The sequence below is a fragment of the Pectinophora gossypiella genome, chromosome 2, assembly GCF_024362695.1.
Source record: "Pectinophora gossypiella chromosome 2, ilPecGoss1.1, whole genome shotgun sequence".
Classification (NCBI taxonomy): Eukaryota; Metazoa; Arthropoda; class Insecta; order Lepidoptera; family Gelechiidae; genus Pectinophora; species Pectinophora gossypiella.
In genome coordinates, this window is record NC_065405.1 from 5,998,062 (window position 1) to 6,022,534 (window position 24,473).

The window sequence follows — 24,473 nt, forward strand, 5'->3', positions numbered from 1 at the left end:
ACTTCCTTGACATGGGACCCCCTTGGGTATATCTCCTTTCAAACAAAAAAAGAATTATCAAAATCGGTTCATATACGACGAAGATATGCCCGAACAAACATAAAAAAAAAAAAAAAAAAAAAATATACGGTCGAATTGAGAACCTCCTCCTTTTTTGAAGTCGGTAAAAATATTATTTGCATAATTCGTAGGTATTCTTGTTCAGGTAATAGCTATATGCAGATAGTGTTTGAGCGAAATCTTTCGCATTCATAACGGTAGATAATTAGGTGTTCATGTAAATATACGTAATTGAAGGCTGTGTAATGGCCGTGGATCCTATGGACGAGATTGATAGATGTCCATACATCGAGGCTAATCACCGTTAACGGGTTGATAACGGCTGGTAATAACACTAAATTGACAGACCGAAAATATTGGTTAGAATTACCATTAACGCTAGGTTTTGGACTTTGAGATATATAGCCTATATAGGCACATTACATAGACTAACGCCTTGAATATTGAAGACCTTTAGGCAACGATGCACATTCGTCCATTCGTCCTAATACGACAAAACACTAAATAAGATAAATATGCGACTTACTATGTGCATACTTCGTTACTGACCCATAACAATACGTATAGATAGCATTAGACAATAATAATTTTGTCTAATGCTCAAAATCATAAGTAGCATAAAATTTTCTTTAAGTGTATTTTTTAATCCCAACCATGCATGTAGAATAGAATATATTTTTTTTTATTGCGACCATGTGTTCGTACAAATTGTGGTGTTAAGCAAAAAATCTCGAATGCAAAACCCGGTTTGTGATTCTACTTCTATTGTGATATTTCTAAGGCAGCACCCTAGCACCGTTAGAACAATCAATCTTTGTTGCCTGTTCATGTCCAAATATTGAATGAATCGCTTCCAAACGGCAAAATATCTTCGAATAAAAATGAATGACACTAACGGTATAAAAGATTAATGGCTATCGTGAATGATTTAACGACAGAATCTAAGGCACTTAATTGAATTGCCAAATATTAATGCAAAAAATCCAAATAACGAAAACATCAACATGAATATTAATGTTTCTGAACCCGCAGATTAAGTATAACTTAGATATAGGATTTTTATTTTATATAATCAAGGAAGTTTATTAGCAAGTAAAACTCAAAAGTAACTCTTTACAACATAAGACGACGTATCATCAATCACAAAAGGAACCCGAATATACTTTCCTGTTCGAAATAACGAAGTAAGTATTGTTTCATTCCGGCCGCAGGCCAAACGGTTAGCTAATTAAAATCGCAGCCTGCAGTATTGTGACAGCCACATAATGCTCTGAGCACCACTCTCGAGTGAAAGCCGGCGGCACTTTGAAGCCAGGCTAGACATTGCAGACAAAATACACAAAGCACAGACGACAGTATACCAAAGTGGTTTTAAATTCAAACAAAACAAACTGTTTAAGTATTCAATTAGATGTTGATATGATGGAGAGAGAAGAGACACCACTCACCAATACCAATCACCAATTTACCAATGACCAATTACCACCGCCACCAATCACCAATTTGGTAGAGCTTTATTTACTAAAAATGAAATTGACCTGCAGAAGTTGAAAATTTTGTTTCATGAAAATAACTTTCTTACTAGCATTTTTTATGTTATTTATGTTTGTAGTAAGGATGAATCCATTTAAGAAGGGGTTACGTTACTTATAATCTCTAGTAAAGGTTCCTGAGTATTATCAAAGTCAACAATAATCCCACATAAGTTGTCTTCAAACAGATTCAGTAAAATCCCTACGCGCATTCAAGTAAGAGGCTGTATATTTACCAGCGACACGGTAAACCACCGCAGACACTGTGATGAATGAAACCACAGTTTCATATATTTATTGCCTCAAGTGAATAGTAATAACTACTGCTGGCTGTTGGAAAGTGGAAACAATCTAAACAGAGATTTATCGCTGATTCAGTCTACAGATCTGCGCCCAACCCGTCGATGTGATGATAAATGGTAGTGCGAAACACCAATGTTAGTTTTGCGGAATACTATGTTTTATAAAGCGTCCTATGGAATATAAGAAACAAATTGAGACAAAAGGAAGAGAAACCTTCTGTTAGTTCCGAACCACAAATCCTCTGAAGTTAACATGCAAATACTTGAAGTTTATAGAGCCAGCCACGCATTTGAAAGTACTTTAATTTACTTAATCGACTAGACCAACCAGACTATAAAAGGGCCAGGGTTGAGGAGTATGGTTCGTATTCTAATTGATACTAGCAGTCATGTGGTGTATTTCGTCATTTTTTGTTCTATGAATGTATTAATTTGCTTGTTTTTCGTTTTTAACTCTATAGCGCCACCTACAAGAAAAACCTGATAACACGTACCTTGCTAACTGCCATATCTACGCATTGGTTTCATCCATACTCTACATTACAGAGTTACCTCGAGCCGTACCAATGTTTATAAAATTCCGCTAGATGGCAGCATCGTTAGCATTTGTAGACTTTATTTGGTCTGGGGTGTTGTCTTGTTTCATCAATAACACTTTCATTATGCGCTGCAACAAAGGAATTTTCCTCTACTTTTCGTTCATTTTCAAACAAATCTCAAATATGCATCGAATTTGCAAAAACTTTTCCATCATTATCGATTATAGTTATAAGTTTTAAAAGTTTTTCGACTTTTATATGTTTCTCAATAAGTTTTGTTGTTTTAATATCAAGTATATTTAATTAATTGAGTTATAAAAACGTAGTTATCAATTAAATATAAGTAAACTGATTTCTTGTGAAAACCTCTAGTCGTGGATTATCTTTGTTTAACCCGTGAGACTTGCTTTACATATTTCCGCGAAGTCTGGATGCACACAACTGGCTTCTAGATACTAGGTCACAGATGATTAAAGTTTTAACACCAAACTGGCCACCTAATAAAGTAAATATTTTGCAGCATTTTTAAGACGAACAGCAAACACTAAGTTTGACATTGTTCGAAGTACCGGTGATGTAGGTTGCTGCACCACACAGGTACAAAAGTAGCCGACTGACAGCTAGCCGTCTCTCTCTTTCCAACGTACATTGTAATGTGTACAAAGAAGACAGAACATCAAAGCTCGCGTCACTGAGCAAACAAGGCTTACCTTCCAAGTGTATCGGCGGAGACTCGTCGGGTTGAAACGGCCGGCGCCATTACTCTCGACGTATCCGTACGAACGTGACTGTGTCTGCTTTTCGCTTGTGTTTATTCATCGATCGTGTAAGAACATCATTTACTGCGCAGTGTAAGGTAAGGAAGTTTATTTTATAAGTTATTTGGAAGCAGTGCGTCAAGTTTCGTGAAGTGATTGTGAAGTTAACTTAAGCTCGTGAGATATAGGAGCTTTCACGCTTATTTATGCAAAGAATTTACCGAAGGCGGTGTGTGCATATAGGTGGGACGGAGGCTCGGCGGCGAGGCGCGGCGCGCTGCCTCTGTCGACCGTCGCTTGCGCAGCTCCCTTTACCGATAATACAATGTGACAATTTTAGTAAAATACGTGATCATGCCAGTATGTTCCGTGCCCAGTGTTCCGGTGACTTTGTGCTCTTTGTTTGTGTCGCGTGGTGTTTAATTTCGTGATACCTACAACAACGGCTGTCGTTTCTCTGAAAGACAATAACGTTACAGTTCCTTTGTGTTGTGTGCGTTAGTCTTTATTTCTTGCATTGACGCATGAAACATTGACAACTTAGGTAATCCTGCCGAGGTCGAGTGCCTTATCTATTCCAACAATTGTGACATTAAAGTGACTATCTACCTCTACATACCTACTTACGGACATGTGAAGACACTCTTCCTAATGACTTCTAAAACGAGAAGGTTGTTACAACGTCTAACGTGATTTTGGAAGATATTTGTCACGATGTAGCTGCTGCACATTACATTACTAACTCATACTCTAATACTTACCTCGAAATTATGTATTACCACAAAGACCAGAGAATTAAGCCAGACAAATATCTAAAATTACAACCTTAAACCTTCTTCACGCAGCTCACTTTACAGTAAACGACGTGGATTAGGTACCTACCTACAGTCACCAGGTATTCAATCAGGTTTACGAGCACGACCAAAACTAAAAGTGACACAAAAAGAATTAAAACTTATACCGTTACTGAACTATTTCGTACCTATATTCTGAGTCATCGCGCCATTAATGCATTGCCCAAGATTTGAAAGTGTAAAACATGTCGCTTCTGTCATCTGTTATTGCAGGTGATAAAAACTATTAGTAAGTACCTACTACGAACATAAAATCATATTGCATTACAACGTTGTACGCATAATAAAGTTATGCAATATATTGAAATTACCAGATTTATAGTTTTGGTCGTAAACTTATTTCATGTTAGTTTCTACTAAGATGTTTTTTTAACGTGTTCAAACTTTTCTATCTTTTACGTTTCCAAAAAAATACCTAGTTACTCCGTAAATTACTTTGATAGTTTATTAAATAAGTCATGTAATAAACACCTACATTACATCAGGTTATTTTAGAGCGATTTTATCACGAAAGTATTATAATTTTATGATCTCAGAACTGATGTCTATTGCATGACCATAAAGGTTTGGTTACCAGCTGTACACCCACCGAGGCAGTGTTCATGTTTCAGACGAACAAATCTGATGACAGAGAGACGAACAATATTACACGGAATAATGTACCGTAATCGTCTAGTAACCTTCGATCATAGACCGTATTATTGCTGTCTTTACACTAGGTTGGATATTTCCAAAAAAACACCTACAAGCTTCCTAATCTTATTTTATCACATAGCATCATGTGATTCAGGATGACTTTTAAAAATCTTAGTTTCGCAATTTTTCCACAATGTCCTCCACAATCCATTTGTACCTAATAGACTATAAAATTTGCTATTGTTTCCCAGTGCGGAGTAAATCAAGTTTTATAGGGCAGTATCTTGTTCTCATAACAAAAAACACGACGCTGTTTGCTGGTACTTACATCTAATTTAAATAACTGCTTTATGGGGTCTTCCTAGGGTTGTGTTTCTCAGTACCAAAGAGAACTACGGCTTAATCTGTACCTTGATCCGTTGGAGTTGAAAGCCCATTGATGTATTGAATTACATTGAGCCCCCGCATGAGAATAACTTCCCCGTGTACCATTTCCTTCCCAGACAGACATACCGATCGTTTTTGTATCAACGTTTTATGATGTCAGAAGAGGTCTTGTGAACGCAGCAAAAAATCAGGTTTATCGGTGACTCATAACAGTTGGATACATCCCGTAATGTTTCGCAAGATCAGATCGAAGAGATTTTTAAACCATGTACTTAACCAATAATGTACCTGTACAAATTACACAAAACAGATGTCGATTGAAGTGTAGTGTGTTCAAATCTATCATAACATTTAATATAATTATATATATATATCTCATAAATATCTCTTTTCGGGCCGATTGATCTAATTGCTCCAGTCTACCCGATGCAAGTGAAGAATTGCGTCAGGCAGATGACTGGAGCAATTTGCCGGTGATAAGCGTCAATCGGCTCAATTGAGGCGGTTCAGAGCCGACAGAAGCAAAAACAAGGCTGCGCCCGCGCTGCCCGGCAGCTGTCACGTGACGCAAACCTCGGTAGCGGACTTGCTTCAAAACGTGCTAAACCGAGCGTACGACTACTAAATTTCGCGAAGCTTCGCGATAAGTGAAGTCCAATCGGCAGCTGTCATTTAAAATTGAAAGCAAGATTTTGTATCTTTTCCGAACAGATATAAGGAGTAAAAAAACGATCCATAAAACTACATCGAACTAAGGCTTCTAGATCTTCCGGCCAGACGTCCGGTTCGGGATTTGCCGGACAAAGATCAGGGCATAAAAAATACTACGACAAAAAGTATACAATGAACTATTGACTGTTGCCATCTGTTTTTGTTGTCCGCGGAATTAGCACGCCGTAGCAAATATACTCGTCTGTGGAATGTTCATCATGAAACCAGATACTAATACAGCCAACAAGCAACATCTAACCAAACCACACATCATGTAACAACCGAAGAAAAACACTGTTTTAAAAAAATAGGAACGAGTCGAAATTAAGGCTCATATTGTGACCGGATACATAATACCCTAATATTTTGAGAAACATCTATGCTCCTCTACATCCAAATATAAAATAATGTAGGTTAAATTGGTCTTGAAAGGCAATTGTTGATACTCAGAAAATTTAATTAGTAAGCTATCTTTAAAGCCATTGTTTTTAATTGAAACTAATTACTAAAGTGGAATTTACAATACAATTTTAGCAATGACGTATTAACGCAACTTAAAAAAAAATTGTTTGAGTGTTTATAGTTTCAAAAGAAAGTTGAAACAACGTTTGAACGTCATAAAGCATTTTCGGATGATATCAACATAGTTACATTTTGTGAGTAATTTGAAGAGGAATTCTCTCTGAGCTTACCAATTGACACGATCTACAGCTGTACGTACATTGGTTGAACATGAGAGGATGTCACGACCTTATTACACAATACTGTAACTGCCTGGAATTCAAAAGATCAATTGACAATGCCTAGTGCAAAAAAATCGGGAAGTACTTGTAATATCCGAGACAGACATATAAAAAGTAACCTACTATCTACAAATTGCACAGATAGTGTATAGAAAACATCAATTTCTAATAATCCTACGTTAGTCATAAAATCATCCGCTTTATCTACCTCGAAGATTACATTTACATTACATTACATAATGCTGTCGTCTTTTTACCCGCTACCGTCTAAAACAGCACCACTCCGTTTTTCCTCTGTATATAAAACTATATTTATACTAACATCAACCTTCAAATGATTGCGTTGATCTCTCGAACTCTACCTTTTGCTTCAATAAACCGGTACAAGAACATAATAACTTTAATGACTGTCAGCGGCATCACATGGTCGGATTGGTTCGCGATGAATGCCATGTTGTACTGACACTAATGGAACAATATTATTAATTCTAAATGACAGCCGCCAAATTGTTTAGTCAACGTCATTAATATATCTGGTCGTTGACCGGATTTAGACAATTAGTATCACTATTAAAGATTACAATTGTAACAATTGTGTATTTGTTAAACATTTTGAGAGCTCTTCAAGATACTAAATAGTTTAAAGTTTTCTTTTTTTAAATAATATAGACCCGCGTTTGACTACAATCTCACCTGATGGTAAGTGAGGGTGTGGTCGAGGGTGGATCACGCGTACCTAGCAAATGCCTATTCACTCTAGCCTTGAAAGCTCTCAGATTATAACGAGTTGAAAAACAGACGACGGTAGACAGTTCCAGTCCTTTGCTGTTCGCATCAAAAAGGAAGAGGCAAAACGTTTAATACGGATTGGTGGTATATCCACGACATAATAATGAAATGCCTGACGACTTCTTGAGTCAAAATAACAATAACATAATTTATTTATTAATTAGTTTAGTCAACATAATTGTATATTACATCGTAAGTGACTTTATAATAATAATTGTTTCTTATTGAGCATACCATGCGCTTTGTTGATTTCAAAGAAAGGTTAATTGTTCAAACTGCTGAGAAATCGGCGCTCTGTTCTCTCTTTGTATGTCTTTAAAATTTGTTCTTAGTCTCAAATCGTTATCGACAACAAAATCCAACGCCATTTCAATCAACCATAAACATGTTACATAATCGTTTCTATACATACTTACCTACAGATTTTACACTATAGTACTCGCTTAGCTGATACTAACGTCGAGCAATCCAGGTTGAATGCTAATCAATAGTCGCAGACTACCTACCTATTCAGTATTTGAAAATCATTCGAGTAGTTATTACCATTATATAGGTCGATGTGTAGCACAACGTTTAGCCTGCCAGGGCTTGCGGTTTTAATGGTGATGAGACCCCCTTATCTTTAGATCATAATTAGCAAATATGTTTAATAAATCTTGAAATGAAAAGAGCATTTTTGTAAATGAAATCAATACATTAAGCCTAAATAAACACTGTGAACGAATATTGTTAAGTGAAGGCACTTCACCGCAGAACATTTAAAACGGTAGATAAATAGAAGACACATATATCTAAAACTCGTCGATTTGCTAAGATTTTAGATTGTCTGATAATATTTACGCGCAATATTAAGTTGAAAATCATCCTGTTCATGATATGAAATATCAGATTACCCATCACTATAGTATTACCATACTAATGGCGCACAAATGTGTTGCTACCTTAGGGCAGTCTGAGCGTTCCGAGAACTGCGGGGAGCATTCCAGGCATTCTGCATTCAAGAATCAAGCTGCGGCAATCTGCGGGCCTTTATAATGCGCCCGCGCCGACAGTGTTGCTCACTTGAAAAATTTGCTTTGACTTGAGGAAAAAAATCAGATGAATTGTCGGATGAGTTATTAGGTTTTCTAAGAAAGGATCGTGTAATTTTAAAAACGTTCACGCCATGTCTATGTTGATGGACTTAAAATTTAAACCAACAGTTTTGGCAATAATTTGCCAAAATCGAAGTTATTTGAAGACAAAATTTAATTTACCTACTTAATAAAAACGTGTCTGTTAAGTACATATTTTAATTGTGACGAATAATTTATTAATGAAGCGAACGAAAACAAATATAATGATTCACAAAGTCTTGTAAACAAGTAAATATAGACGTACACAATAATTTATGTAAGTATGAATTATTCCTTGAATTAACATAATATTATCATGTTATCTAGTATTAAATTTTACCTATAAGGAAGTGAGTACTAGTAGGTACATTCATCCAAGACTATGGATATTTAATTACACGTTTTATGAGTAAGTGTTTAATTTACCGATTTATCAAATGCAGTGATTCACCGTCATAATCAAATTAGTAGATATATTAAATATTTTTAAAATCGTTATAAAATAATTAGAATGTTCTTCAAATTCATGTCTGATGAATCGTAGTGTGCGTATATCTAAATCTACGCAAATGATATATCAAATATTCGATAGGTTACTGGTTATTTTTTGTTCTATGTTATTATAAATGTAATGATATTTTACTATATAAAAGAAGTTATAAGTACTACATGAAAATTATAACGTTGTTATTAGAAAAGATTGCGCGAAACTTGACTTTTAATAGGTATAGTGTCCGCGTGCCTAGGACTGAAAAAAAAATCTTATACATAATTTAGACCCACAACGAAAGCAATTTTTATGACTGCTGAATGTACGGACAAAACAACAAGTGAGTATAAAAACAGAGACCAGATTGTAGAACTTGATAGGTACTATATGTGACATATAACTCTCTATTGCGTCGCAGGCTAAAGACGTTGATGATGCTAATGCTAAGCAACCCGATCGCCTTGCTTATCTTACTCCGGAAGCTCAATCTACTAACACACACCGTATTGCTACTAATCGTGTTAACCAAAAATGCTTACACACACATATAGTAACTGTGAAAAGTAAATAAGGGAAAGAAATTCATTTCGAAAAGCAAAAGCAAAGGTGACTTATGGTTATGCTTTAGCATTGATAGAAATCAATACTGGTTTAACGTAGTTGTTAAAATAAGTATCTGTCGTAAAATTATGAAATCAAGGAAATACCAGGACACTGGTAGGTACATGAAATAAATAAAATACGTTGTAATACCTACAGATCAAAACGACGGGAAATTTATAAGAATCATCAGATGGGAAAATTATAGGTGTCTTTAAAAAGAACAATCATCTATGCTTTTTGTTGGTTAAAGGAGGCAAAGAACACGTGGTCATTACTATTAATAGTGATGGTTTTCTCACAATGTAAGAGGTACTTTAGGAAAGATCGCGTGTCAATTAATAGTCAGTCATCACCAATGACGGTCCACATGTCGTCATTATCCCCACCGGAACTTATTACCTATCAAGGCTCTGCTGCTACTTCACTACACGTTGGAAATTCTAGAACATAAGTTTAGTGAGCATGCCGCGTAAAACGCAGACATTTGCATATTGGCAGACAATACGGGTAATTCGTCACTGTTTTACCCAAGTATGAGGAAAAGTGTTCCTTATCTTTCTTCAAACGGAATTCCGATTTCCAAGAATATTAAATTCTGTTCAAGGTAACTCTATTCAGTTCAACAATGGTGTCGCCACCAAGGTTTTTAGTGAGATAGACATAGGGCCATTATGTTATATTCTATTTTACTTTTCTTTTAGGTATATCAGAAGTATAATAAAGGTATGTATATCAGACGTGATTTTAATATCGACGCAATCGTCATTAAAAGAATCTAATCGATTGAATAGTAAATAGCGATGCCTAATTTTTTGATTTATGTAGCTTTTACGACCAACAGCCAACCAATCAAAGACATTTCTTTTAATGTCATGTTGTTTGGAAAGAGTGAGAAGTTGAGAAACAGTTAAGTTTCCACCTATTATACAGATACTTACGGCGATGATTCAGTCATTTGGCAACCAGTTGAGAGTTTACGGGAAGTATTTCACTCTCGTTACAATAACAGTTATCAGTCAGTCATGTCAAGTCAGTTTGCTAAATTATATGCGAAAGTGGAAAGAAATAAAATTATAACATTCCTTTTACCTGATATCATAATTATATTGAGTGGATAAGCACTTACAGAAGTTACAGTTGAAGACTTTACAGTTCTAGTAAGATATATTCAAAACAACTGAAAATTTTTATTTAAAGTAACATGCAAATATACTTAAGTAGGAAGTAAAGGTGCTCCTCAACGTTTCCATTGTATGCACTAATATTTAAATTTGTACATTTAATTGAAATAATTTATGACTGCATCATAAAGAAGTCAAAAAATGCGTGATTCTTCTCAGACTTCAGATAAACTTTGTAGAATGCAGGTTGTGTTTGGTTTTTTCCACAATGCAGGCGTCACCAGATATACGATAAACTATTATTATCGGCGTATTTTCCTGATAACCTCAATAACTCTATTTATTATGGAAATTCTAGAATGGCTCATGTCAACAAACTCTGGAGTTGTTTTAGACTAGGCTCAAACCAGCTGCACCTGTGTCGCTTGATAGCAGCGCACACTGAATCTGATTATATTTAATTTATTAATGTCACGGATATAGTTTCATTCCTTTTTTTAAAATGTTTCACTGCAATTTGAAACTTTTAGACACGACAAGAAAGTTTGTACTAATACAGTAATAATAAAACAGTCTAGAGCGCGTCACGGCGGCATGTGTAACAATTTACACTACTATCGTTATCGCCAAGGTATTTCTAGTTTAAACAACGAGGCGTTGGAAAACAAGATATTTTGATCCTTAAGCCTCGACGAGATAAAACTCAGGCTAATACAAACAAGAATACAACAACCCCTATAAAATAGTATCTGTCGGCGACACAGCAACACTTTGTAGCGCATGTAGAGTCATAAAAGACATGCACAATGTTTAAGTGCCTTCTAATATTCACACTTTGCCTCGTGAAGCTTACGCCATCATTTGAATTCTTTCTTCGGTGAATCGTCATAGCTTTATTGGAAAGTTCTCTTGCATCCTGCTCTAGATCCGTGTGCGCCTGTCTCAGGTGATGTGTTACGTAACGAAGCTCCGCCGACACTCAATGAGCCGTTTCAAGGAATTCTCCACAATGCACGTCATGCTTGTCTGGAGTTTCTGAAAAAGGTTGTGACGTACAAACCTTGACCGCTCACTTCAGGCTCCAAGCTTTTTATAATTTTATACTTTCAATGCCTATACTTGTCATTTAAATAAGTAACTCTCTGTTCCGCTTCTATTGTATACTTGTAAAACTTAGAAACGTTAAAGTATATTTAACTGTCTTCACCGGAGCTATCATTTGACGATTCTGAGAACTCTCTTTAAAATTCGTACGTCTCGCTCTGTTCTTCGCACAAAAGTGAGACAGCTATATTACCATTCACAGACATTACGACCATACTTGCGTTCACTAAGCAACAGTTGCTTGGTAAGTCGACTATATTGGAGATCTTCATAAGTTTCATTCGGTATACTGGATGTAAACGTTTCTAATTTAGTAGCTTTATCAGTGGGCGTGTGTTTTTATTTCTGTAAGCGTCGGCGGCAATAAGTAATAAGGTAAACATTAGGCAAGTGACGGAGGCCGCTTCGAGAGACTCGTTTTGGAACATTCTTGTCTGTAGTTGATATAATCTTCGTTTTATCAGACGTAATGAACCTTCAGTTATATTGCTTCAAACATTTAAGGAATAAATCCAAGTACTTTTATGAAACGGAGGCATTCAATTGTAAACAATAAGAGTTAGCAGCCTGAGGTCTTCAGAAAGCTTTATCTAAGGGTACCTACATCTACGTAGAAGCATACTAGTGAACTAGTTAGACCTAAATGTTTACCATTTCTTAGGCATTACCATAACCAGATATATATTTTTTATCATAGTGTTTTTCTAAGCTGTCTGTCTAGAATTATTAATCCAGTTATTTATACTATTTCATTGCTCACTAAGGTGGCCTTTAAAAAGAAACTCGAATATCGAAACATTAAAATAATAATTGTCAATCCTAAAAACAGCCACAAAAAACCCAAAATCCGAAAGATTAAATTCTTTAACCACATAAAGTTCTTATTATCACTGGTGTTACTTTAGAAGGCTATGGACTTGACGAGAGAACATGACAGACTCTCCTCAATTCCAAATGTTTCAGTATGCAAAACAATTACTGTAATTGTCATAAAGACATTATATCCCATTATGATGGACAGTGGAGATCCTTGGGGGAGGCCTATGCCCAGCAGTGGGCGTCGTACGGCTGATGATGAAGATGGTGATGATGGACAGGGGCCTATAAGTTATCCATAAGACCGCTTGCAACACACTCTTGGTATATTCCGGCCAAGTAGTTAATGACACTACGTATAAACGTTGGCTTCAGCCCCAAAAAGCCTTACAAGAGTCCGGAACTGTATAGTCCCGAGCATAATATTCATCATCATCCCCCTAGCATTATCCCGTTTTTCTCAGGGTCCGCTTACCTAGCCTGAAGATTTAACAGGTCCTGTTTTTTACAGAAGCGACAGCCTTTCTGACCTTCCAACCCGCGAAGGGAAAACCAGTCCAATAGAGGTTAGGTCACATACATCCGAAAATGCATTTCTCGGGAATGTGTGTGGGAGTCCCGAGTACAATATTACAATTGTTTAATAAATATAGTACGAACTTATGTTGGTTTCTTTGAAGGAATACACGTCAGAGTGAGACTTTTAAAAAGCGCTTACGTTTATATGACTCTTTAAGGCGACGATAAACCGTATGGTGGCAAGTTAACATCCCATCGCCAAAGATACTTTATAGTTGATAAGACATCACGCAGATTTATGTAAAAATTAAAGAAATAAATTAAACCACATTTACATAATCAGTATTCTTAACAATTAATAGTGACTTCACTGGTTATTTGCGATTCCTCGGTTGTAATTCAATGTCAGTACGCGCCTGCGCCCATAATATTATTTTAGTCGATGACGTGTATATGGCTTGTCATGTATAATGTAAACGACATCATTCTTACCACTGTCTTTAGATCAAGGACTGCATATAAACTAATTAAATCGTCACATATAAAATAAATAAAAAACCAGGCAAAAGTATAAAGTCATAAACATAATCCAGATTGCAAACCAAATTGAACAGGTGTGGCAGTAGACTACTATATTTATTTTTGTTTAGTTTATTTACTGACAACAATACAAACAATTGCTTTATTGTCATTATCTACTCTGTTACGTCTATTGTCATAATCACATTGTAACCCAAATATGCAACTAACAAAAGACCCAAACATTTATTACATTGACTAAAACCTCGTGGTGGTACGAGGAGGCACAGGGCCAGTATTAAGGCCGCTCGTAAATCACCAGGTTACAATAATTAAGTTGGATTTTTATTCAACTCATGCACAGACCCGCTAAGATTTAGTACTCGCGTCCTGCTTCCCAATAAGCGAGTGATAATTTGGCGCCGTTTTGACAAATCGAGGATGGCGCCTCGTATGTTATATAGAAAATTAATTAATTCGTCCTTTAACACTCTCAATGATACCCAGAGTCAGTTCTGCTGCAACGCAAATAACTTTTTTATTGCTCTCGCTTAATTGATAGACACTTTTTGCCCACTTTGTAACTTGATACATCACCAGACATTGTGGTAAAAAAATTAACGTTGTTTTGTTGTCTATTTGTCTTTTGTATTTAAAATAGATTAATTTTCAAATATGCAGATTTTCAGTAATAAGTATTATGCGCCTTACAAGTTTAATGTTATAAGTATTCAATAGATACATCGTATTCATTACAGAAAATGTACGTAACATAATAATAATTCATAATAAGTAAGTTGATTTTGACGACAAGGCTGATTAGTATCACATTTTCAAAGCGAATTCTTCAATTACGATGTAGGTAGGTAATTTTGATCCCTCCAGTGTACGCATGGGGTTCACGGCGAGTACGTACTTATCAAACAATTAGAAAGGGACTTTACCTTGCCTGTTTTCCGCTTTTATTTCCTTACCTTGAATACGTGTCATGTGACGACGCGACAGAATAAACAAATTTTGTATCCTCTAGCAATTTGCGTTGACATCACCCATTATTAACATACCTATCTAATGTACTATAATGTTTTTTGTAGCTCAAGGCACAGTCTTAGGGCCTATGTTATTATTATTCTGAATTCATATTGCCAGACATGTTATCAACACGTTATAACAGTTCAACTGATATAATAAGCTTCATGTAACACGTGTGTAATGTGCTTGAAGTCTAACTACGGCTGTGACGCGTCATCTTCAACTTAATTGGCAAATGTCCTTCGCACCTCTGCGGTCTCTAGTCTCTACACACATATACAAGATTATACACTGCTTCTTACATAATACTGTCTTTGTATTCGACATGTGTGCTCTGTGTTTCATTATTGTTTTATTCGTCTTCTCTTTTAGATTTAAATGCTAATTGTTTCTTTTTAATTTTAATTTAATTGTTTTGTCACAACTGTGGTATGATTAGTAGTTTTGTTAATGAATTGTAGTATATTTGTAATACTTATAGTATTGTCTGTCTTTATAGGTAAGTTCAAAGGTCTCTATAATAATGTCGATTTTCCTTGTCAATCGGTCTAATAGGTGCTAATCGTTCTTCAAAGTCACGTTGCAAGAACGTTGCTAAACGAAGACGAGTTCTACTGGAAGGATTTATTTACAACATGTCATAGCAAGTCTTACTCGTGCCTTCCTGGAACTGGTAACATGATCAGGTCAATCTTTCGCTATCCCTAATAGCAAGCTATAAACCCACCTCGGCACACATGACACGTTTACGAGCTTCATACTCATTAATCTGTGAACTGACCCACATCAAACTTTCTTGTAAACGTGTGTCAAATCCAACACATGCGAGTAATTATTCTTGTCTACATTTACCATCTGCTCAGTATCGTATAAGTTCAGTATGATTGTGGTCGTACGGCCCAATATTCTTTTATTTAATCCAATCACTATTTAATGCACTATTGCGTCTCAAAAACCGGTCAAACCAAATTGTATAACTCGGTTAGAACCCTAATGTTTGAAACAAACTGAAGAATATTTAGGCACGTTGGTTTTAGATTAAAAATCATTATTGTTTTATCTTGTTTCTTCGGGAATGACATTTCTTGTAACTGTCGTAATGTTCAGATGCATTTCTCGTACAATATATTGTACAATAAATGTGTGTTAATTTATTGTTATTTGTAGTATTGTGCCTACCTATAGGTAGGCAGACTTTATATATCTTTGTAGGTATTTACATAGCTTTTTTTTGTGTAATGCCAATGCAACACGGTCTTCTACTCATCAAGAAGGGAAGTGGTTTGAAGCAGACGTATATGTATTTGAATACCTGGAATATTTTTGTGGTTAAGAATGAACTAAATATTTTTCTTGTTTATTATATAAAATTTTCCTTAAATTATGTAATTGTTGACCAAATCGTTCTAATATTTCGCGATTATGTTTTAGTACCAGTGACACATAATAGTTACAATGAAGCTTAATGTGTTCTGTACCAAATACAAAGCAAAACATAATTACTGTGATTACATTTCCACAGTCACGATAAATAAATATTAAACTTGCTAGCTACAAAGTAACAAACCATACAATAACGACAATTGCTTTAGATTTTTTAGCAAAAACAGATGCTAAATAGGCAAAGACTTGCCGTTGTTCGACTATTGTTCGTATAACACAAACATATATTCTGACTGAAATATATATATATATATATATATATATATAGTTAGGTACCTATAGGTATAAAGAAGATCGCTTTCCCATCCAAAGTCCATTGGTGGTATCATGACCTAGAGAAAGCATACGCCATTTTTTGGGCGGGGCTGTCACTTGGCATAGTGTGCTATTTTATATCTATTCAGCCAATCAGCCCACATCTACCCACTGCTGAATAAAGGCCTCACGTCACAGTAAAATCCAAATGGATTTCACCTAAGGATTTCCTTTGGTGAAATTTCCTTGGTTTCCTGTGCCTTTGCTGTGCTGCCATCATGATGCCCGGTCTTCTGGGTGGTAGACAACCATTCTTGACTGTCAGAGCTGTCATGTTTAGAAAATATTGTATAAGTAGTTATTGTGAAGATGTGACCTTTTCTGGGAACATCATCCTGGCTGGCGCATTATTCTAAAATTTGTCGTACAATGTTTTTTTCTTTTATAATAACGTTTCTCCCTTTTATGATTAACGAGATGTATTAGTAAGAATCAAAGAATAATCATGATAAACTGCCTCTTCCTGTTTGTAGCCTAAGTTCTACCTACAGTAGGGTGTTTATGTACATCTAGGTATAAGTAATCGTCCAAATGCCAACACTGAAACTTTTAACGAGGACGATAGGCGATTTTACTTCAAAAATACCCAAATATGTTGTGTTTTTTTTTTTATATTTCATGACTAATAAAACCAAAGCAATCTGTAACCCTAGTCAATCAAGAACACGTTCAATTATTCTTTCAGACTCGACCCAAATGAACGAAGTAACCGATATAGGTCAATGTCCCGTTCGCCTTCAGCGCTTGTATGCAGCGATACAATGTCGCGACACGGACCACGATTTATGATGCCATGACATTTAGTCGCAACACCATCGGATCCCTACCCTATACAGCCCATTAAATTGACGGAAATGTATACGAAAATTTATAGCGTTATATCATTAATGATTTTGAAATGACTTTTACAAACCTAACCTAACCTGTTATTTTTATAAATGAATGTGTTCTGAAAACAAATGTAAATAAGTCTTCTTCTATCGTGTGGGTTGTGAGGTGGATTGCCAACCTCAGCAACCCTGGTGTCAGCGTTATTATTAAGCCGCCAAAGGCCCCTGACATGGCTCAAGTAACGATTACTCACTTACATCAGTAAGTAGTAACCGGGACCAACGGCTTAACATGCCTTCCGAAACACGGATCATCTTACTTTCGGACAATCAGGTGATCAGCCTGTAATATCCTACCCGAACTAAGGATCACAAAACGATTTTTTTGATATGTCCCCACTGGGATTCGATCCCGGATCTCCGGATCATGAGCCCAAAGCTCAACCACTGGACCACAGAGCCCGTAAATAAGTGAAAACCAAGTAAACACCTTTTCGAAAAATCATCAACAAAACTTTGATTTCTTTCAATAAATTTCATGACGGGTAAAAATGAAACCATCTTGTCTATTGCGAGGTTTTAGTTACCAGTTCTCACCCTAATGTTATATTTAGTAAATGCGCTTACGTTTAGTTCGTAAGTAGGCATTTTATGACCTTCCATCCCCACAAAAATACATTCTTAGTTAAAGTGAATAAAATCTACGCGCTCTACATTGGTCTCTATTTTCATAGATTACTAATCGCGGATTTTCCAGATCGCCAAATACTTGTTTCACATACATACTTTGTAAGTAGTCAATAATGTTTGGATATAAATAGGAGACCACGGAGGATGTTACCCAACATTGTTACTACTATTTACTTATTGTTGGCATTCCATAGTTGTTAGCAATATGACTTATTCTGTGTTAGTATCATTAAAAAATAATATGAGATAGCTTATGTTAGGACACTGTAGGCACATAATTCTCATGGCCATAACGGATGAAATAAGTGTATTCAGTGGTCGATTAACTCGAGTTAACTATATCGATATAGTTCCTAGAATCGAGTCTATAACTCAAAATGCAAACGGAAGTTATAAGGCAGAACCGCCGACCTCGATTCGTAATGAATGAAACAAACATCCTTATGTAAACATCGATGTGTTTGATCCCGATTCAGCTTCCAAATCCTTGCCTTCATAATCTTGCATCAAAATTTACTTAAGGGAATCATTGTAATACACAAATCCATGTCGATAATCCCCATTGATATACTTATATGGACAGATAACAACATCAGAAACCATTAATGTAAACGAAAAGTACCTATTATTTATCTGTCAGAGATTTTGCTGAGGCTTCTGTTCAACAGCACCTTGGGTGAAGCTGACTTTTAATACTTACCTACCAGACATAAATTGTATGGTAAGTAGGTACTTTAACTGTTTTTACCAAACTTAATTCAATGAGGCGCATGAGTCATTCTGAAGGTGTCAGTCAAAATTCTTCCGCAACGTACGTGCTGCCAGAATTACCAATTACCTATTATTACTTCCACAGAAAAGGCCGATTTTTGTCACGACCCACTGCGATTGAAAACACAAGACGAAAAGCATTAAAAAGTATTAATATAATAATAAATATAAAAAAATATATTTCCAAACCACAAAAAATAAATTACAAAGAAACTTAACTCACTTATCTAATAGCTACAAGCTGTTTTTTTGTGGATGGCTGATGCCTAAACTAAATAAACTTGTAATATAGGACATCAGGCCATCCCCCGGAATTTACAACTCGCATTATTACTTGTAAAACTTCTATAAATAAAAGTCAAATAAATTGCATACGTACGCAGACTCGTCCATTAATGACCGTATCTCAGGCATACTTTTCTATGAGCATATAAATCGAAGCGTGCAGTTACGGTTAGTTACCCTATTCATAGTATTCATGGAACTTTGAACTTACGGCCACACAATTTCCTGTCGAAGCCAACTCTCGCTGGAAGTTGCAGCTTGTGGTTTATGGTTTGGTTTGGCATAGTATATACAGTTACTTGGTACCTACTTGTTACACTATGAGTCACGCCTGCGCTCTAAATATTTACTAATATGCACCTTGTTGCAGTTCGTTCGAGAAACATGCTAAAAGTGAACACTAGTTTCGGCGGCTGTTGCGCGTGTACGCACGTGTGTATAGACAAGTCGCTTATATAGTAGTAAGTAGATGGATTAAGTGTCTGAAAGAAAATGTAGAAAAAATCAAAACAGAAGAGTTGAACATCTTGCACCTATCTCTTATTAAGTTAAGGTAAAGATTCTATTTTTACTGCTCCATTCGATCGAATTTGTGATTATAAAAAAAACTGCGGAAATAACTTATACCTTAACCCTGTTTGCACACCTTTTGAATCCAGTTTCTTGACAATAGTGTCCGATTCCAATTACAGTTTCTTGGATATGCAGGTGATGATTAACCTGTTCCTTGCATGTTGTACGAAAGTATTTAGAAACAAAGACTACCGAATGGTTTTTGCGCGTAATTGGCGTGCAGTCTGGCTATAAGCTGTCGCTTCAGTTTGGCGTAAGGGCGGAACAATAGCGTTGTTGCTAAAGGCAGACAGGTGATAGAAGCTTTGCTGCTTGGTGTACGTCTCGGCGTGTGCCGGTACTAAAGCCCAAACAGGTTTTTCTGGTACTTACAGATGGACTGGCTCCACCGTGAAGCCACCTGGCGCCTCACATGTCTTTGCTCATTTCGCCAACCCCTGCGAACACATTCGACACATTTGCTATAGAAATTAAGCACAAGGTCTAATCAACTAGGTCGCACGATGTAACGCCTAAAGTAAACTCCACAGTGATAATCTTGAAATATCCGCCATGTTTTACATACTTATTAGCATCCATTATCTTATGGAAGTGTGTTTACAAAAGTACATTATTTCATTATGAGTCAATGTAAATTGGGGCGATGCGAATATTTGTCATTGATAAAATAATTTCCTTCACTTTGAAGCAGGGTGATGGTCCTTATGGTACTCATCATAAGAAAGGCATTTCGTGGTAACTGAACATAATAATTGCAAATAAATTAATATACATTTTTGATATGTATCTGCCATATGCAGCTGCTGTCATAAACCATAACCGCAAACAAATATTTTTCAATTTGTTTCAATGAAAAAAATATTTTATTGTTAAATATTACTATTTTAATTATATTTGACACAGTCTGGATAGTTCTGAATGTCAATGACTTGACGACGACGACTCCGACATATTTTGTGACTAATTTTATTATTTCCAGGCCAGACAGGTCGTGTTCGTTGACTTGTATAATTTAAAATCCACGCGAACAATTTGACTGACATTAAAATCACCCACATACTCTATATTCTATAAGCATTACTTTTTGTCCAAACACGCTATTTGAATGGGCGTATAAAATTAAATAGACTTTGTTCAAGAACTGGACTGCATTGGCCGCACTCAGACCGTGAAAACGAGGTCTGCCTAATTGTAAACTCGGTGCAGACTGACGATACAACAAACACACCGACAGCGTATATATTTGCATATATTTTATTGACCGTGGCAGGTGGCGACCGCTAGTAACCCGATATTCCCGAAAAACTACGCGATTGAATTACGATTTGCAAAAAAGAGAAGAAAACAACAAGTGGTTCTCGGAGACAGGTGTGATGGTTGCGAGTGGTGCTATTAATAGACACGCTACCTATTCTTATTAAGTCATGGACCACAGCCATAGACCCATAAAAATCGCGCGTCATTTTAACGGCCTCTGCAGTAGCTAACATCCTCAATGTTTGAATTGACCATTATTTATACACATACTGTGGGCATTTTGATGCTGGCGATGCTTCTCATGATGTGTTAGTACAGAATAATATAGCTAATAATTTTAAATATTTAACACACGATACAGTCATTGCATATTGGAGAAGAAAAGGCAAGTATTGCCATACTTAAAATATAAAATACAACACATACACGAGGCAACGCTTATTTCCCGGTGTCAGAGACGACGGAATTCCACTTACCACACCACCATTATACATATCAAGTTATTAAGTACTTATACACTTTCGGGTAAATGATACTTTAATTAGCCTAGCAACTAACAGAGGCAGAACAGCGACTAAGTAAAAAAAACACAAATTATCACAAAGTGTTTTTTTTTTTTTGACGTGACTTATTGTAGATTTGCCGCAGATGGCATTAACTACTTGGCCGGACAAATGGGGAGCGCTGAAGTCTCTCACCCGGTACAACATTTTAAGACAACAGGCTTGAGGGTGCCTAGTTGGGCGCGAACCTCGGCTCAGGGCGGAAAAAAATATTTGAAAGAATTAATCGACCCGAGTGGGTCGATAGCGATAAGCGCTGATTGAGGGACACAAAGTAACTCTATGCGGTCATAAAGTAGACAGAGAAGGAGAATAATAACCTCCTACTATTTAACTGTAATCGACATCGTACGATACGATTATCAAGCTATAGATCGATAGAAACTTCGCGTGTGTAGGTTTTAATATAATTGATTACCTTCATAGACGACTCGTACAGAATTTCATGCAAGAAGTTACTTCCTTCTTCCATTAGCTATTTGTTTTTGGAAAATCCCAAACGTAATGACAAATAATTGGACTCCACTGATCGCAGACGATATTTTCCCCGTGACGCAATTTTAACCGGTTGGTGGTAGTCCAATATCGCATACAAACGACAATTTTTTGTTACTAATTCATGTTTCTTTAATTTTATTTTAACAGGCAACTGCTAAACCACAATTTATGCATTTTTCTAAAAAGGTTCTACGTCATTTGAAATTGTGTGACGCATGTGCTATACCCCCTTCTGTTGAAATGGAAAAACCAAAAACCGGCTTAAGGCTATGTAAGACATTTATACGGGGTTTTGTACAGATCCATTACAGAGCTTTTAATAAGAAACGGTCTTGTTAATAAAACGTAACTTGGCATGTTAAAAAAAAATGGGTTTTCTATTCGTTACAAAAGAGGTTACAAAGTTGAAGAAATGAGCAATGCAAAGGTTTTTACTTGAAACGGATTCTAAGGGCTTTGCAAATGGCCTAGAATTGTCAAATAGTATTACATATACGGGCTGTCTGTACTTCCAGATCTATCACAGCAATATGAAACGTCCATCATAAGAAACTGTGCCCTTAAACGATTCAATGAGCTCTCTCTTCCGTTTATGGCAAGAATACCTACCTATACTTCCTAGATCTTTCTATGCAGACGTACTTATATAAAGTAAAAATCTTTAAAGCACTTTGTACCTTGAGAAAAATCCTTGATAACGTAAAAAAAAAACACTTTTCCGCTACGTCATTGAAGGAAACTCCATCTGTTTACTTCCTTAATTTGTATTCGGAAATTTACTCTTGGTTGATACGCCTAAGGAATTCATTTCGATTGAAATATATAAGCAACTGAAAATGTCTCTATGCATGAACAACGACATTGAAAATCACTAATCAATGTTACCAACAAATACTAAGTATATTTGTAAATAATAGGTAGGAATAATGATTTCGTTCATTGCGATACAGGCCCGATAACAGAAATACAATACTTAAGAAACAAATAGCAGATTGAAATCCATGTCGATGCCTTATGAAGTTATACTATTCTGTCTGCCTACTTCACGTATTTGATGAGTTCGCTAAATATGGCAACTCGCCCGGCCTTATGTGGGGACTGGGAAGGCTACAGTGTAACCTAAACACCCTCGCATTCAAAGTATGAAGCGTTTATATGTTCAACTACCTATATACTATCCTATAATGTTGACGGTACCTATGGAAGTATGGATCTGCATAAAATCGTCGTAGCCTGCAAATATCTGTTTTAGTAATCGCACAAAATGTGTAAGTTACCAGTAAGGGGGTCTACTTAAAACCTATAAAAGTTTGAAATTTTATGAACGTTGTTGCAAAATTCTATGTTATAAAAGACAGGACACTGTCGTCATAAAAATCATTAGTAAGTACTTACTTAGTTTTTAACACGTCGTAAACATGAGGTTACCTATATTTCAGGCTAGAGATCCTCAATATCTAAAAGAAGATCATGACAATCATGCTTTAAATCCTATGTTCTTTGGCAAGTATCCACAAGCCATTGTGTTGAGCGCCAGTCTATTAGGGTTGGTTGAGTTGGTTGTGTCTGCAGCGATGGTCTTACTGTCGGTCTTCCCCCGCGATTATGTCAGACAGCCGCCATTTTCATAAACAACTGCGGGATGACTATGGCAGCGTTGAATACTGAGCTATTTCTGCCCGGGATTAGTCGTATAGTCGCAAAATCGCAAAACTTGGAAACAAGTTCAACGTTCACATTCTAAACAGTTGCTTGAAATTAATGATGTACTAAAACGTTCCGTGCCATCTGTGAAAAGTTTATGTACCGTTTGCGTTTTCTGACGAAGCGACTTTGTGTTTATGTTAGTTGTATGAACTGGAGACTTGTTTGAATGCGTTAGGCACTCGTTTTAATTTTCAAATACCTATTAGGTATGTTAGGTATGTCTTACTTGTTAAATACGAGATAAATAATATAAGTAGGTATACGGTACATATAACCTCATTACGCCATTTCAATTTTAACACATTTTTCAGAACACATGCCTTTACAAATTACAAGGTCGTTGAAGTAAAAACTGTTATTTCTATCAATTTACAACAACTCTCTCCATTTACTTAATACAAATAAGTGTTGTATTGTTTACCAAACAGAATTAGCTAGTTCTAGGAAAGAACTAAAGTAACCAAGTAACCGTATTACAATGTACCTAGTATTGAACCGCAGGCAATAAGTACCGAGGAAACTAACCACAACTTCATACACACTTCCTTTCAATTTTATCCGGCCAAGTAGTTAAAGCCATAAAATGCGGCAAATCTACAATAATTGATGTCAAAAAAAAACTCCCTTTGAAGACCAACCCTTCCTACAAGTAGTGACTGTAACTACACTTTTCCATAATGCAAGTTAAGATGACGAAGATTATTTATTCTTCGTCTAAGTTAATAGTTCAGAAACCATAACAAATTTTGCTATTATCTGGATAATGAACACAGTTGAGTAATTGCGACTTCAATTCGAAATAAGTATGGAACATAACAGAATAATTTAAGATAAATTACCAACTGTATTCTGTTAAATTAGCCTATAGAAACCTTTCTAGAGTTTTCCATAGAAGCGTTTCTATAGGTAAG

General features: G+C 36.0%; 2 protein-coding genes across 4 annotated transcripts in view; one reads left to right on the forward strand and one right to left on the reverse strand.

Annotated features, from left to right (window-relative positions):
* Positions 1–24,473, reverse strand: part of LOC126373168 (probable hydroxyacid-oxoacid transhydrogenase, mitochondrial) — a 247,904-nt gene that overhangs the window by 206,739 nt on the left and 16,692 nt on the right. The window lies entirely within an intron of this gene.
* LOC126373103 (uncharacterized) overlaps positions 3,141–24,473 on the forward strand; it is a 31,536-nt gene continuing 10,203 nt past the window's right edge. The window contains exon 1 of one of the 3 annotated variants that reach the window (XM_050019107.1): positions 3,141–3,289. The gene's annotated coding sequence lies outside the window, so the exon portion shown is untranslated. Of the gene's footprint in view, positions 3,290–3,711; positions 3,736–3,843; positions 3,863–24,473 lie in introns of those variants that run through there. The other 2 variants (XM_050019115.1, XM_050019132.1) reach the window with 2 other exon arrangements.